Source organism: Schistocerca cancellata, chromosome 2 (assembly GCF_023864275.1).
Source record: "Schistocerca cancellata isolate TAMUIC-IGC-003103 chromosome 2, iqSchCanc2.1, whole genome shotgun sequence".
Lineage (NCBI taxonomy): Eukaryota > Metazoa > Arthropoda > Insecta > Orthoptera > Acrididae > Schistocerca > Schistocerca cancellata.
Window position 1 is genome coordinate 1,047,336,846 of NC_064627.1, and position 17,684 is coordinate 1,047,354,529.

Consider the following 17,684-nt stretch of genomic DNA (forward strand, 5'->3'; position numbering starts at 1 on the left):
CACGACGCGGCGCGGACCGATTAGGGAACGCCTAGTTCCTCCCAGGCATAAATGCTGGACTCGATCGACCTAAGGACCAGTCTCAGGTAGCACTTGAAGACAGCGAGGCAAGCTGTTGAAATATCGTGCGAGGACATCCGACTGGATTCCCGAATATCCAAGATGTCAATACTGAAAGTACTCATTTCAAATGATGAAATGCAACTAATTGAAGCATTAACTGTCGTGCCAAGGTAACGTGTAGGCCTCAGTTTTATTGATCCACAAACTGTGTGGTTCCTTCCCATTACGGTACGGTTAAGTCTGCAAATTACCTCAACTTCGTTTAGGCAAGAAGGATCAGGTAGCCTTTCAGCATTTTTCCATCTGTCTCGGTGAAGGCGATTCATTGGGAAGCGGTGATCTTCGTCTGCCAGTACTCGTGCCTTTAGGCATACCATGTATTAGTGACATGATAATCTGTTCCTCAGAATATTGCCCCTCACTGTAAAATTACAGTAATAATGATACTCCTGGTTGGGGGAAATCAATGATTTTGGTGTGGGGGCTGGGGTTAGTCGTATATTGTATTATAAAGACGCACCAAAATTTTCTTTGGTGAACAACGGTACTGTCTTTCATCCCTTTGTCTTAGTACAGTAGTGGGTGCTAAAAGGTCATACATTTTTATACTGTCACGCAGCACTCTCTATAAACTGAAATATATATATCTCACTGCATTCAGTTTGAAAATCTGAAAAGCCTGCCCATAAGATTATGCAGCTTATTATGGTGTACACAGATTTTTATTCTTCTAGACTTTAAACGGACTCACAAAAATTAATATAAATATAAAATTTTTCTCGATATCCAACACGATATCTAAATTCAGGAAGAATCACTAATGTCCATAAAATCTGTATTTTTTCTTACGCCATTTCTCAGGATTATGTAATTGTTATTAATGTCTAGAGACATAAAAATAAATTTGGAGTGAACATTAGACTGTCCTAAGTATGCACTTCGTTGTACGTAATATTTGTGCTCAGGGAAACCTTAATCATTTAAAATACCTGCTAAAAGGTCACAGAGTTCAACTGCTGCTTCCATTAAAATGCTTTATTACTAGTATTTGCAAGTTGCTCATGGATATTATCGTATATGTCCTTCATTTCTTACAAATCAATCACGAAGGTGAATAAAATACACACACTACAAACACTAACGTAAAGGAGCACTAAAACAAAATGTTAAATAACACTACAGAAAAATAACATATAAACAAATATTGAAGATCACGTCTGCACACGTAAACGTGGAATTATCGATTGTCAATACTATACTGAAGTGAAGCTCAAAATTTGGTAATTAGCGATGTTAAGACAGAAACAGTATCAATACTCGCCATTATCTACTGGTAAATTTAAAAAGTAAAAGAGACTAAACAGGATATCAACAAATCACCACTCGGGTAATAAAAGCACCAGTACCTAGTCAGGAAAGTTACTCACATTCAAAAAGTTCCATGAGAATAGACTTTTTCGGCGAATCTTGATGATAAAATCTTCTCTGGTTGACATGAGTCAATGCGTTGCTCTCCGGCAACGTTTCATTAAGTTTTATACTTGCCATCTTCAGGAAAAGTATCGGATTCTCTTACTCTCAATATGATTTTCTATGATTTTCTATGATTTTCTATGATTTTCTATGATTTTCTATGATTTTCTATGATTTTCTATGATTTTCTATGATTTTCTATGATTTTCTATGATTTTCTATGATTTTCTATGATTTTCTATGATTTTCTATGATTTTCTATGATTTTCTATGATTTTCTAATGTCTGTGTAATGTGATGAATGTTCTGGGTGTCTGGTACTCGCCTCAGGTTGGCGCGATGATTGATTTTATAAGGGAGGGAACAAGATTAGGAATTAAAAATAGGGATTTCCCTTAAACTTAGTCGTCGAAGATCGTCATTGGGCGTTTGTGCTTCTCGTGGGACATGTCATACCGATAAGGTCATTTCCTGATCCAGAAGAGCTCTCGTACGAGACCCTTGCCAGTTCTTGGAAACACTGTTTCAGGGAGGGGATTTCAGCTGCGGCGTGCAGATCGTCAGTGGAGAATCAGAGATGGACGCAGTGCCCTCCTGAGGGCGCAGATCTGCAGCCTGTGGAGTTTGTCTGGATGTTGCTTTGCCGCGTATCCCCAGACAGGGCATGCATACTACATTACCGGCTTTATAAGTGCCTGATACACATTTACTCCTACAGAGCAGGGAAGGGTAGTGTTGAGGATTGGGTATAGGTAGAGATTCTGGCACACATTCCTGTAGACCTCGTCTATGTGGGACTTCCACGTAAGACGTGAGTCGAAGATTACGCCAAAATACTTGGCGGTTCTCCGCCAGGGGAGTGGGTTCCGCTTAGGTGGAGGGCTAGCGTTGAGGTGGTCCACGCCTTTCGATCCTCCAGGTGATCAGCATAGCCTGCGTGTTTTCAGAGTTGATGCGCCAGTGATAGGCCCAAGTTTTGTCATCTACAACCCTTCGCAGCCTACAGATGGCCAGGTCATTGTCAGCATTACATGTGTAGAAGGCTGTGTCGCCTGCATATTGTCTGGAGTGCACCAGGCGCTGTTAGTGTGTCCGCAGTGTACAAACTGGGCAATACGGGCCCCAAAATCGAACCCGGCGGCGCCCCAGCACGAATACCACCTTTTGGGGAAGGTGGCTGTTCCTTCTATAAAAGAGTGAATTCTATCCGTGAAACAGCTTTTAATTTGCTGAACTATGCTCCATTGTGTATAACGTGTAGAGTAGCCCTCTGTTGTACTGAGTCGCAGGCTTCAGCTACAGCTAGTAGCACTATCCCGCAGTAACCTCTGAGGCTGCTTCAACCACTCTCATGATCTGTTGTGGGGCAGAGTGGTTCTTCCGGAATCCGAATCGGAAATCCGGCAGAAGTTGCTATCTGGTAATACGTTCCTGTATGGGTATTAGCAGGAGGCACTCAGATGTATGACGATAACTGCTCTCGAAAGAACAGATACCATTCATGACAGTGCAGCTTCTACATCTACATCCATACTCGGCGAGCCACCTGACGGTGTGTGGTGGAGGGTATCTTGAGTACCTCCATCGGTTCTCCCTTCTAATCCACTAATTGTCGGTATCTCTCTGTGTGGGCTCTATTCTCTCTATTATCCTCGTGGTCTCTTCGCGAGATATACGTAGGAGGAAGCAATATACTGCTTGATTCCTCGGTGAAGGTATGTTCTCGAAACTTCAACAAAAACCTGTACCGAGCTACTGAGCGTCTCTTGCAGAATCTTCCACTAGAGTTTACCTATCGTCTCTGTAACGCTTTCGCGATTACTAAATAGTCCTGTAATGAAGCGCGCTGCTCTCCGTTGGATCTTCTCTATATCTCCCATCAACCCTATCTGGTACGGATCCCACACTGCTGAGCAGTATTCAAGCAGTGGGCGAACAAGCGTACTGTAATCTACTTCCTTTGTTTTCGGACTGCATTTCCTTAGGATTCTTCCAATGAATCTGTCTGGCATCTGCTTTACCGTCGATTAATTTTATATGGTCATTCCAATTCAAATCACTCCTAATGCCTCCTCCCAGATAATTTATGCAATTAACTGCTTCCAGTTGCTGACCTGCTATACTGCAGCTAAATGATAATCTTTTTTCCTATGTATTCGCAGCACACTACACTTGTCTACATTGAGATACAACAGCCATTCCCTGCACCATGCGTAAACTCGTTGCAGATCCTCCTGCATTTCAGTACAATTTTCCATTGTTAAAACCTCTCGATATACTACAGCATCATCCGCAAAATGCCTCAGTGAACTTCCGATGTTATCCACAAGGTCATTTATATAAATGTGAACAGCAACGCTCCTACGACACACCTGAAATTACTCTTACTTCGGAAGAATAGCGCGAGCTGGGTTTCACACGATCGTCTTTTTCGAAGCCCATGGTGATTTCTAGAGAGATTTCTAGTCTCCAGAAAAAGTCACTATACTCGAACATAATACGTGTTCAAAAATTCAACAACTGATATACGTTAGAGATACAGGTCTATAGTTCTGCACATGTTCGACGTCCCTTCTTGAAAACGGGGATGACCTGTGCCCTTTTCCAATCGTTTGGAACGCTATGCTCTTCTAGATACCTACGGTACACCGCTCCAAGAAGGGTAAAGTTCCTTCGCGTACTTTGTGTAATATCGAACTGGTATCCCATCAGGTCCAGCGGCCTTTCCTCTTTTGAGCAATTTTTTCTATCCCTGTCATCTATTTCGATATCTACCATTTTGTCATCTGTGCAACAATCTAGAGAACGAACTACAGTGCAGTCTTCCTCTGTGAAACAGCTTTGGAAAAAGACATTTAGTATTTCAGCTTTTAGTCTGTCATCCTCTGTTTCAGTACCATTTTGGTCACAGTGTCTGGACATTTTGTTTTGATCCACCTACCGCTTTGACACAAAACCAAAATTTCTTAGGATTTTCTGCCAAGTCAGTACATAGAACTTTACTTTCGAATTAATTGAACGCCTCTCGCATAGCCCTCCTCACACAAAATTTCGCTTCGCGTATTTTTTATTTGCAAGGCTTTGTCTGTTTGCTGTGAAGTTCCAACTTTCGTGTTGAGTCGTTAAGAACTCTGAAATCATCTTGTCAATTTTGCTAAACAGAAACATTTTCCAACCTTTACAATATTTTTGTTTACGGCTGAAATCATCGATGCTGTAACAGCTTTCTGATCGCTGATTCCCTGTTCTGCGTTAACTGTTTCAAATAGTTCGGGTCTGTTTGTCACCGGAAGGTCTAATGTTATCGCCAATGCTTTAGGTAGTTTTCAGATAATGCGCTTAAAATATTTCACTGGATTATTTGTCCCTGCCACCCGCTATAAACGTTTGAGTCTCCCAGTCTACATCTGATAAATCAAAATCTCCACCCAAAACTATAACATGGTGTGGAAATCAACTGGAAATATTTTCCAAATTTTCCTTCAGGTGTTCTGCCACAACAGCTGCTGATCCAGGGGTTTATATAGACGTACAATTACCATGTTTGTGCCTGCTTTAACCGCGACCTTCACAGAAATTTTCATATTTCGGATCTCCGTCATTCCTTCGATACTATTGCACTTTTTATCGCTATAAACACGCCTCCCCTTCACTGTCCAGCCTCTCTCTGTGGTATACATTCCAATCTGAGTTTAGAATTTCATTACTGTTTACATCAGGTTTCAGCGAACTTCCCATGGCTAGTACTATGTGGGTATTGTGACCGTTTATTAATGAGAGCAATTCTGGGACCTTTCTATAGACGCTCCTGCAGTTCACTATTGCCACATAAATATTGTCAGCCCCTGTTGCGTTTTCCCTACTGCTAACATTTCGCGTCTTCGGAAGCGTCTTTTCGGGCCTAGGGACGGAATTCTCTAACCTAAAATCCCTCATGTGCACTCCACAAGTAATCCGATACCCTTCCACCCGTTTCCTGCGTGTAGTGCACGCCTGACTTATTCTGGGGGACTGTACGTTTATCCACCTGATAGCGGAAGTCGAGAAATTTTCACCCCAGAACTCCGCAGAATCGTCTGAGCCTCTGGTTTAAGCCTTCCACTCGGTTCCAAACCAGAGGACCGCGATCGGTTATCAGAAAGACACTACAGATAGTTAGCTCAGATTGCACCCCACGAGCGAGGCTTTCCGCCCTCACCAACTCCGCCAACCGCCTGTACGAACTGAGGATGACCTCTGAACCCAGACGGCAGGAGTCATTGGTGCCGACATGAGCAACAATTTGCAGTCGGGTGCACCCAGTGCTCTCTATCGCCGCCGGCAGGGCCTCCTTCCCATCTCGGATGAGACCCCTGGCAAGCAGAGTGAACACTGGCCTTCTTCACCGACCTTTCCGCTATTTCCCTAAGGGGCTCCATCACCCGCCTAACATTGGAGCTCCCAGTCACTAATAAACCCATCCCCCCCTTCCCGCCCCCTCCCCCCCTGCGCCTGCTCGGACCTTGCTGAAGGAGCGGTCACATGACCACTCACAGGCAGAGCGGGCGATGCCATACGGCCAGCCTCCACATTGACCCTCCGCCTCGTGCGACGCGAACGTCGTTGAACCCGCCACTTTTCTTGGGGAGAGGGCGGCCCAACCGCGCCCGGTACCCGCGAAGATGTCTCGACAGCAGGGACCGTGAGTGAAGCATGTAACACCTGGGATGTACCATGCAACGCACCAGACTCCCCACTGCCGCTACACTGAAGACAGACTGACCGTGGCCATCAGCATGTTCAGCTGTTCGTGAACAATGGTCAGCTCCTCCTGCGTCTATAATGAGCAGTCACACATCCATCCTAGTAAATCAATAATTTACTGTAGCGAGTTAATCAACTTTTAACTAGACTGCTACTTCACTAAAGACTGATAGCTGACTAAACTGTGATTACTAGAAACTTCTTGTTGGAAACAATGAAAATAAGCACTGTCTCTGGACTTTATTAAAAAAACACTAAGTCTATGGAACACTATTATTAGTACTCGAAAATTAAAGCTTCCTAAAAGCAAACACACAGGGAAAAAGTGACAAGTAAGAAAAACAGTTAATATTCAAATTTATGTAGCTTGCTGCATAGGAGACGTGAAGCAGACGGCAGTCACAACACTAGCAGTACTCTTTTTTAAAATTCCTTTTTTACTTTCCTCGAACATGTTTCATGTACCAGACTCTTCAGAAGGACGTCCGTTACAAAGTGAACATATTTCCGAAAAATCGATTTTTTAAAATTTTTCAAGTCCTTTCTCCGACGCTAGAGCCAATCACGGGCCACTCTTTACACCTGGGGTATAACACTGTTGTGCGTTATCTTGTGAGTCTTATACGCATGAAAAATTGTACCACATTTGTATACAGAACACAACTACGATGTTTAACGTTGCCTCAGCAGTTAATGTTCAAATAATCAGAAATATGGAATTAGCATTTGTTACAAGAAAACTTTCCTACATTGAACTACTTTTAAGACTATATTGACGCAGCTGACGTTTCACATTTTTTCTGAATACGCAAGTAAAACTACTTTTGGCAAGTAATTAAGTGATAAAAAAATTCGGTATACGAAGCAAGTACCGGCATCACTACTTCGCTCATTCGTAGCCTGTCCATATGCAGTAGATATTTTGTAGCAACTACGCTGTAGAGGACGAACAAGAAGTTCCGTACTTACCGAGGACTGCAGCGTCGGACAGTAGACAGCAGTGGGGTACAAACCCGGGACACTCCGCTCGCAGAACACAAACGGCTGTCCAACGCAAACTACTTCTTGCTGCTGTTGCTGCCGACGTTCCCACGCGAGTCGCGCGCCCGTGCTTGGAACTGAAGTCGCCTCCATTAGGAGTTTGCCCTCAGTTTGTCCTAAAGCTGCTCTCTCCCTCATTGATCTTGCCATTTAGGTGTCGGCATATTGCAAATACTGTTAGTGGTCCGGTTACAGTGGATACTTCTACTGCCACTGCTCCAGTTTTATTGGTAGCTGGTATGTATACCTGGTTGAAGGATCCCTCTTTATGCATGTGGCAACTCCTCCGTCTTGAACGGTAACTATTGTAATTGGGAACTGTCACTTTTTCCCGGCTTGAGGTGGGTTTCTGCCATCATGCATATGTCGTTTGAGAACGCCTTCATGAATTCCCTGCATTCAACCACTTAATTAACAATGCCGTCTGTGTTAAAGGTGCACTTTCTCAGGCCTTGGATATTTGATTGTCCATCCATGATGGGGTTTTGCTGCTACTGATGAGCTTGCAGAGGGAAGCGACTGCTGGCTGCAGAGCAATGGGGATCTGTGTGTTACGCTTCTGGGTCTCCCTGAATTCCTGCTGCTTTTGTTTGGGGGTTTCCCTAGAGATTACTCTGTTCTGGGTGGCCTGGTCGTTGTGTTCCCCGTTCTTGGGTCTGTCTGGTGTTGTGGTGAAAGGGCTATGTTTTCACGGCTTCTTGAAGGAGAAACCCCTTCAACGTATGTAGCTGTTGGTGTCTGGTCTTAGTTTTACCGAAGTCTTATCCGTGTGTGTTGTTTCTTTGCACTCTCTGCTTGATGTCTCTCATTTGTGGACCTCGCAACCTTGGTAACCCACTGTGTGGTTTCTGCCACACAGCGCGCACCATATTAGCGGGTCCATGAGTTTGATCGCACATTTTCTGCTGTAGAGGGGCTTAACGCACTTCCTGCAGTCCATCGCCACATTAAAGTACGTGGCTATGTGGTTCAACCCCTGACACCTAAAGCACTGCACTGTCTTGTTTATGCAGCGCAGGGGCTGTGTGGTGACAGGGACGGCCATAACCTTCTTGATTTTCATTTCGTTTCTGGGTATATCAGACAGAGTAACCTGACACAACAGCCACTTCCTTTCTGACCCGTGTTTGCCCATCCGTTAGACGGCTTCGACAACGTACCCCTGGGCAGTAAAGTCTGTTTTGATTGCCTGGGGGACAGCAGTCTTGGAAGGTCCACAATGACTATTTTTGTTGTGGGGAACGTGTATTGGCATATGGTCTTACTGTGAGCAGGTCCTTGATGGTGTTGTGCTCAGTAGTGTTTAGTGTCATTTTAATTTTGTCTCCTCCCGCTGGCTTAGCTTTAAAGTTGTTGCCTTTAATAGCCCTTTTATTATGTCATAGTTCTTCAGTTATGGGGGAACTCGGCGACGATGGGGGCAGGTAGTGTGTCTTGCTTTTGTGTCGTTAGTACATGTTGTCTCTGGCTCATCAGCCATCGCCTGAAGCCTGTTCAGGGTGGGTTCTACTCACCGGGCCGGTGGAAGCCACGGGCGCCGGGCCCTGGCGTCTCGTCTCACTGCGGCCTGTTTGTTCTATCCGCCACCAAAGATCTGCCTCCATCGGTGCACTCTCGTCTTACTTTACATAATGTTGCGTTCCAAGCGGTGCTGAGTTTGAAGCCACTATCCCGGTTGACCAGTGTATCACTGACTCGTATCTGCACTGGCTGTTTAATAATAGTCCCAGACACCTTCCAGTCTACAGTCTCTTGGTTTCTTAAAATTGAAACGTGTGTGAAACTGTGCTCTGCTACCACGGATCTTTCTTTTTGTCAGGCAGACGCTGCTCCCATGTTCAGAGATGGGTTTTGTGATGTAATGCTGCATCTGTCAAATATATTTTCCACTTACATAGAAAATGCTGTAGAAACCCTGTTCTTACACCAAAGTTGTCCTTAATTGAGCCCAGCATACTCCTGACTTTCGCTCGAGGATGGAAGATTATTTTTATCTTCTCCAGTACAGGAGGAACACCAGACCTTTGTCATCTTCCTGATCGCCCTTCTTCCTGATCGCCCTTCTTCCTGATCGCCCTTCTTCCTGATCGCCCTTCTTCCTGATCGCCCTTCTTCCTGATCGCCCTTCTTCCTGATCGCCCTTCTTCCTGATCGCCCTTCTTCCTGATCGCCCTTCTTCCTGATCGCCCTTCTTCCTGATCGCCCTTCTTCCTGATCGCCCTTCTTCCTGATCGCCCTTCTTCCTGATCGCCCTTCTTCCTGATCGCCCTTCTTCCTGATCGCCCTTCTTCCTGATCGCCCTTCTTCCTGATCGCCCTTCTTCCTGATCGCCCTTCTTCCTGATCGCCCTTCTTCCTGATCGCCCTTCTTCCTGATCTTGGGAGCACATCTAGTCTGTTTTCGTGTAGCCATTTTTCTGGAAAGTTTACTTCAGCTGCTGAATCTCTGTAGATAAACTGTCCTTGATGCATATGTCAACATCTCTGTGGACAAGTGTAGTGAGAACGGCTTTCCGTTGTTCTGGGTGATGGTAGCTGTTTGCGCTAAGATACAGGTCTCTGTGCGTTTTCTTTCGGTGGACGGTGTCTGGTGTGCCGTCAGTCTTCTTCTGTGGTAGGATATCGAGGAAGGGTAGGCACCCATTTTCTTCCAATTCCATTGTGAACTTTTGTTCTTCTGCATGTTGTTCAGGTGGCTGAGAAATACGGTTAGTGTTTTCGCCGTGCGGCCGGACCGTGAAAGTATCGTCCACGTACCGATAAAAGACCTTGTGTTGAAGATGCGATGTTTTGCAATGCAATATCCTCGGAGTTTTAGATGTACAGATGGGCGATACATGATACCAGTGGGATACCATAGCGGCTCCATCTCCCTGTTGGTAAAACATACCCCCAAACTGGAAATAATTGGTTGTGAGTGCATGGTGGAATAATTCCACTGTGTCTTCGTTGAAATGACTCTCCAGTAGTTCCAAGAAGTCGTTAGTGGTACCCTCGTGAACAGGGTGTAACGTCAAAGCTGACCATAATATCATTTCCGTCAAGACGCCACTCCTTGAGTGTCTTAATAAACTCCGTGGAATTCTTGATGCAATGGGGACATGTACCCACGAGAGGCTTGAGTAGTTGCGCCAGGTGTTTTGCTATACCGTAGGTAGAACTGATCGTGTCTACTACAGGGCATAGTGGCACCTCCCTCTTGGGGAGGCCTTCTGTGGTATTACCGGAGCTCTGGGATAAACACTGTTAACCAGGTCCTGGTCCAGACCTGAATTGTTTAAAACCTATGGTCTTTCTTTGTTGCAGCTATTGTAGGGTCCTTGGCCACTTTTTTGCAGGCCTGGTTCTGTAGCAGCGAATTAAACTTGTCACAGTAGTCAGCCACTATTACCAGCACCATCATGTTCCCTTTGTCTGCTGATAAAATGACGTATCCGCATCTTCTCTGAGGTTGCGTATCACCCTGCGGTCCGCCGCCGAGATGTTGCTTTTAGGCATTCTCGCTCTGTCTAGGATTTTGCAGGTCTCCTTTCTCACCTCTTGAATGGCTTCAGATGGCAGTCCACATATGGGCTCTTTGATGCTGATCATCTCTAGTTTTGATAACGTGCTCAGAACCAGTGCAAAGTTAAATCCTTTGGCTAGCATGGACGTTGTCGTTTCATCCAGTTCCTTGCTGGTCAGGTTGACAATGACCCTCGAATCCACAATGTCAGCCTCCTGCAGTTGTGCCCCTGGCAGTCGTTGGAACTTGTTTCGTGTGGCCTTCCGCTTGCACTGTTTACTGGTCGCGAAGGTATTTCCATCTACACATTCCCTTGTGAAAGGCGAGAGTGCAGAAGCCAGTTTCTCGTGGCATGTGTGTAAAATGCGTCCAATTTTGTCGAGTGCAGACTGTGTGATGTGAATGTGTTCCCTCGCCAGTGCCGAGCTGGCACATCACAGGATGCTTTTGGTTCTTGCCGTATGGATAGGATGTCGCAGCTGTGTGAAACTGACCAAACTTGCTTATTTAATCCAAAGTTTCTGCAGTGGGTGTATGTCCTTGTAGAGCTGCATTATATGAGAATGCAAGCTCTCTCGGTGAGTCTTGATGATAAAATCTAAGGCTGACAGCTGAGTCAATGCATTATTCTCAGGCAACGTTTCAGCAAGTTCATTTGTGATCTTCAGGAGAAGTGTCAGGTTCATCTCGTCTGGAACTTTCTAGTCGCTGGAGAACTTTCCTGGCTTTGGGACTGGCACAACTATTGCTTGTTTCCAGGCAGTTGCATAAGTCTTCAGTCTCAAGATCATGATGATGATGATGATGATGATGATGATGATGATGATGATGATGATGATGATGATGATGATGATGATGATGATGATGATGATGATGATGATGATGATGATGGAGCGGCGATGTAGACATAGGCCTGAGGCAGGAGTTCTTTCAGCATCTTTCCATTGATGTTGTCAAGCCTCAGTGCTTCTTGATTGTTTAAGGCACATACGCAGCGAGACTTCTTCTGGAGTGACTGGTGGTATGTCTTCTTCCCTAGCAGGTGCACAGAGATAATCCTCAACTTTGTCCTCAATCCAGTGCACATGGTTTTCATCAATTGGGTCGTAAACTGGTACAAAGGTGTTTTGAAAAACGTCCACAATGGTGTTGACTTTGTCCCCAGGCTTGTAGACGATACCAGTAAGCGTTTCAAGGGGAGGAATCGTTGCCTTCCGCTTCGTGAAAAATCTAACTGCATCCCATGCTTCTGGGTCAGGTGTAAACTCCTGCAGTTTCTGTCCACTGTCAATTCTTGAAGTCAATAATGGCAGCCTTGATGATTCGTTGTAGCAGGTTGCTGCGTCTCTTCAGGGCCTGCTCCCTTGTCAGTCACCCATCCTTGAAGAGCCTGTTTCGCTCTCTGATCATGTCCAGTATGTCTTGCAGTAGTCCTGGTCATGCTGTCTGTTGGCGTCTGGTCAGTGGTGTCGAGGTGGAGATTGCTGTGTTAAGGGCTTCATCGAGAGTTGCCAATGCAGCTTCAACATCGCCAGCATCCGGTTGAAGTAGTAAGTCCTGATTGATGGAGTCGTTGTACTGATTCCAGTTTGTTCGTCAGAAGTTCAACTATGGTTGACTGTCGTGGGGTACGCCACATTTGACAACCAGTCCATGGTGCAGTGCCTGGCGACATGATTGAAGCTTTGACAGCAGAAACACTGCGTGATTTCGCGCTGTTTTCTCAATATTTCTGCAGAGGCTTCCAGAGTGAAGAGCCTGTGGATCTGAAGGATTTTTCTGCTGCCCAGGGAGTCAGGAAGGACGACTAATCGTAGCCCAGATTTCTGGTTGGTGCCAGGCATTCTGTGGAAGTCTATGACGTGTGCAGTGTAGCCCATCCGTTGCCATTCTTCTTTTACTTCATTTTTGAGGGAAGCCTCTCAGGGCCACCTTCAATGTGGGTGATTGAATAGCTGGGAAGGTATGCATGAGTACACGCCTAGCTCCTCAAAGTTCCACGTAGGCTTCAATGGAGGAGACAGTTTTAATTCGTTCCCTCTGGCCTGCTTGGCAGAAGACGGCTGCTTCATGTTTTCCTTTAGCCAGTCATACAGTTCCTTGTATGTGATACCGCATCACGATAGGCTGGTTTTTCTGTGACGGTCGTGGAGGTTGTTGCGGCTGTGACGACATGCCGTCGTCCGGAGCCGTAGTCGCGTCCATTATGACGTATCAATTGCTGGTTTCGAGCGCTTGGGGTGTTGGAAACGCATGCTGCTTCGCTTACCACTTCCTCGGCGGGTTACGGAAGCCGTCATCGATCGGATTGCCGCTGCGAGTTGCGGCTCATGGAGCTGCCGCCATTTGCATTGCGTTGCTAACCAATGATAAACAGTTAAAGTATACTGAACGCCTGCGCCTCCTGCACATCGTACAGAACAAAGTGCTACGTATCATTAGCAATGCTCCACGCTGCGCCCACACACACACACCGTATATCTTCACAATAAATAGCACCTTGAAACCTTCAACAAAGATTTTAAAAAAAGAACACCACGAGACTATACAGGAACCCGAGACACTAACAATCCTTTCATCCTTACTCTGGGAAACTGACCACAACCATAGGTGGAAGCACAAGCGGGCAAAGACTCTACTAGCTAGAGCATAACCATGTATGGCGAACTCACACACATCCACAAGCGACAACTTGAACAAGCCCCCGCAAATCACCAAGACTACCTGGATATGCCAGCTGCTATTAAAGCCGACCAACGGGCTACAGCAGGGAATTTAATACGTACACAAGTACGTACACACGTACGTCTCTCTCTGAAACGTATTGGGAGTGCATTTAGTGTTACCTGTAGACAGTGTTGATCTTTGTGCAGTTGCTTCGGTCTGTGTGTGAACAGAACTGCTTCGCACTTGTCGACGTTTACTTCAATACACCATAGTTCCAGCCAAGGCTCGGCTGTTCTGACTGCCGTCTGTATTCGTGAATTTACGTTGCACAGTTTCCAGTCTTGAGCAAGGATGGCTGTATCATCCGCGTAGACGTCTAACGTGTTTTGTGTTGCTGAAAAGTGATTAATATACAGGCTGAACTAGATGGGGCCCCAGGATATTTCCCTGGGGTACTCCAGCTTGTATATTGTGTTGTCGATTGTGCGAGCTAAAATTCCAAAGATGTTCGGGCTCACATGCGGTTCCTCTTCGTCGAAATGTCTCGGCTCAAACTGGTCTAGGGGTTGAACCGCGCATGTCGCTTTACACGCCCTAAATCTGACACTTCTGACCCTTTGGTTACATTGTCTGGCTGACGGCAAGTTTGCGAAATTCTATGAAACATAGACACTTAATATAACATATAATAACAGTAATAATATTTGTAGCTAAATTACGATTTGGTTAGAATAATGTTCATTCAGAAAGCTAACTAATAGCGAAAGTGTTCGTATTTAGAATTACTATTACACTCGAGCGCATATCCATTTGACACAGTTCGATCATTCAGTCTCATCGCGAAATAAGTCAAATACTCCACCTCGTTAACTACGCAAAAAGTTAGTTCACACCTGGCGCGCGGCTGCTCACCGCCACACTACGCGAAATTTAACTCCTTTCACTTCCTAGCTGCCGAAACATCGATTGTACACTTCCGCGTCTCAATCCGAACTGTACCCTTTGGTTTCCAGACCAGAACTGTCTGCTTTCGCTTCTGCCCGTCTCCCACACGTTTACCGTGCGGCGAATACCCTGTCTCAACTGACTAGGGCAGTTCCCTTTCCTGAAGCCGTCCATCTGATTGGCTACAGTTTATTCTACATTATTTTACACTTCAACATATATAAATAATGTAAGCTTGACCACTTTCACATTCTAAATAAAGTAACAATAATATGCAATACATAATAAATTCTTTTACATAAAACCAATACAATTTCCTTCTTAGCGTTGAATGCCACGGCCAGTAGCCTTACACCAATGTGCTGTTTATTAAAGAAATAAAGAAAGGTAGTAACATACGCACTAAACGTTACAACGAACATTGTTACCTAATGATTCAATAAAGTTTAACACCGTCATCGTTCAGTGACTTTGGTGTGGAGGAAAAGATCTGATCTTAACTGAAAGTACTGATAATATATCTTTTAAACAAAGTTACAGACTTGATACTTACATTTTTCATTTTAATGATGCGCTTCTATATGGAATATCGATCGTTAAGATCGACCAAAGCATTCACATTTTAGCCTTCAGGTCCTTGTTACAAAACTGTGATTTACTGTTAAATTGAGATTAACTAAACTATTATAGATATGACCAAAATTCAAATATTATTGGGATCACCATGAAAATTTATGAATTACCACAGAATTAATTTCCCTAAATGTTTCCCTTGATGGCCGATAGTAGGTCTGCCTTATTTAACACTGCTATGTCCCCACGGCCACCGACAGTTTCTACGGGGTTTCCCTATGACGTAGGTTCTCTTCCGTCTCACTAGCACACTACAGCACTTAAGCCTTACTCAGCCTGTGAATTCCCCCTCCCGCCCCCGCCCCCCGCCTCACGGTGGTGAATCTGCGATCTTCGTGGCACACGGTCTTGGACGACAGGGTTCGTTTCACAATTCCTTGAAGACTATTTCTGCCATATACTTCAATGAGAGCGAAATTTTTGTCAACTGAGAGTTGTTTGCCTTGCACGTCAGTGTTAAAACATCTGTTCATTTGTTCGTGAGATAAGTGTGAGACGTAAGTCCGTCCGGAAAACCAGCTTCGCGTAGCCTGTGTATAAGGTCGTTGTACCAGAGACAGTCGGAAGCTTTTTCGATGTATAGGAACAAGGCCCCTGTGGCTTCCTTCATGTTATAGCCATGTGTTAAATGTTCGTCTACACAGAGGAGTTGCGTTGCTGAGTGGTGATTCTTAAGCCGAATTGTTCCGATCTTAGGGGGTCTATGGTAATGCAGTGCCTAGTGATGCACTGTAGTATTACCCCTTCAGTCTTGCTGAGCGAGACAGCAGACTGATGGGTCTGTAATTATGTGGGAGGGAGTGGTCTTTCCCTGGTTCCCTGAACATCAGGACATTGGCCGCCTTCCAAAAGGCAGGGAAGTGTTCATGTTTTAAGATGGCATTCGTTGTTTGTGCCAGGTATTCTACGGCTTTGTCTGTGAACTTCTGGAGGACACGGATATGAATACCGTCAAGCCCACGGGCTTTCCCAGCACTGGTATCCTTGATAGCCCGAGTAATTTCGTTTGTGCTAGTACATCTGATTCCGTCGCGCATGGGTGGGCATTTAACACCCTGGTCCGTTTCTAATGTGAATACTGGATCTGAAGGAGCCAGATACGGCATGAAAGACGCTGCAAGTGTTGTAACATAGGCTCTGCCTTCTCCATCGCGGAGTAAGTTGGGCTGTCTGGTCCTTGTAGAATGGGAATGTAATGTTTCTCCCTGGTGAAGTGTCTGGCAAGCTTCCACACGCAAGGACGGCTGGTATCCAGCCCTGATAGTTTCTGCTCACCATTGCTCGTTTCGAAATGTTTGTATTTTCTCCTGTACTACACCCTCGAGTCGGTTGACGTGCAGTTCACAGAACAGGCACCCAGTACGCTGATAGTATCTCCTAAGGCGGTTCTTCATTGATAAACACTGTCGTCAGACCGAGTGGCCTACCGGGACCATCCGAACGCCGTGTCATCCTCAGAGGAAGATGCGGATAGGAGGGGCGTGGGGTCAGCACACCTCTCTCCCGGTCGTTATGATGGTATTCTTGACCGAAGCCGCTACTATTCGGTCGAGTAGCTCCTCAATTGGCGTCACAAGGCTGAGTGCACCCCGAAAAATGGCAACAGCGCATGGCGGCCTGAATGGTCACCCATCCAAGTGCCAACCACGCCCGACAATGCTTAACTTCGGTGATCTCACGGGAACCGCTGTAGCCACTGCGGCAAGGCCGTTGCCCTCTTCATTGAGAAGGCCCATCATTTTCTGGGGCAAGGCCGTCGAGTCTTGTTTTAGTGTTGTATGAGCAATGGCGTCAGTCATCGCGTCTTGGTCGGCAGTAGTCAGAACCTTCACTGCCTCATCAGTTTGTCACGTGTTGTTGGAATAAGACCATCAAGCGTTTCCTTGGGCACAGCCCAATTCGCGAGCTTTTAGTTCAGTATTCTGCGTGCTTTTGTGTCCTGCAGCGTTTCTTCAGTGCCTAGTATTACAGGCATGTGGTACGTCCAGATGGCTTTCAACCATGAGATTGTGTATGTATGTTCGCCAACTCACAACAGACTGTTGCCTTCCAACCTAACCTAGACCCCGGGCTCCACTAAGATTGATACACGCACACGCACACGCACACAAACTTAAGCGGTGTTGCCTGGCTGGCATTCAGATTAGAGTATATGTTTACATTGCTAGGAAGTTTTGTCCCAGGCTCCAAAATACTAGAACTACGTAGTTTCAGGCTGTAGGAATAAGAATGTGCGAAAAAATCACCCGTGACAACGGATATAACCTTAGCGGTGCACGGAAGCGAGCTCGATGCACAGAGACAGATATTCGTCGCAATGTTTACGTCACGGCAGTAGTGGTGGCGCCACCAACAAAGCCGTAGACACCATTTGCGACAGCATGACGTACCTACCGACCAGTCAGAAGGCGTCTTTCGGCTATGAGGCCATCACAGCAATAGTTCGGCAGTCAGTTGCTTCTGACGAAGACGTAGAGGAAATTGTCGAAAGCTCGAGGTTGTATCCTGAACTGAGGCGACAACAAATCTGAGAATGTCTTATACAACAGTGAAGCGTCAACAGACTTCGCTCTCATTGTAAAACAGTTTGCTGTAATTGCGAGCCACAGTTAGCC

At 45.6% G+C, this 17,684-nt stretch overlaps 1 pseudogene; it reads right to left on the reverse strand.

Moving 5' to 3' along the window:
• Window positions 1–16,666: 16,666 nt before the first annotated feature.
• LOC126163638 (5S ribosomal RNA) lies at window positions 16,667–16,784 on the reverse strand (annotated as a pseudogene).
• Between the last annotated feature and the right edge of the window lie 900 nt (window positions 16,785–17,684).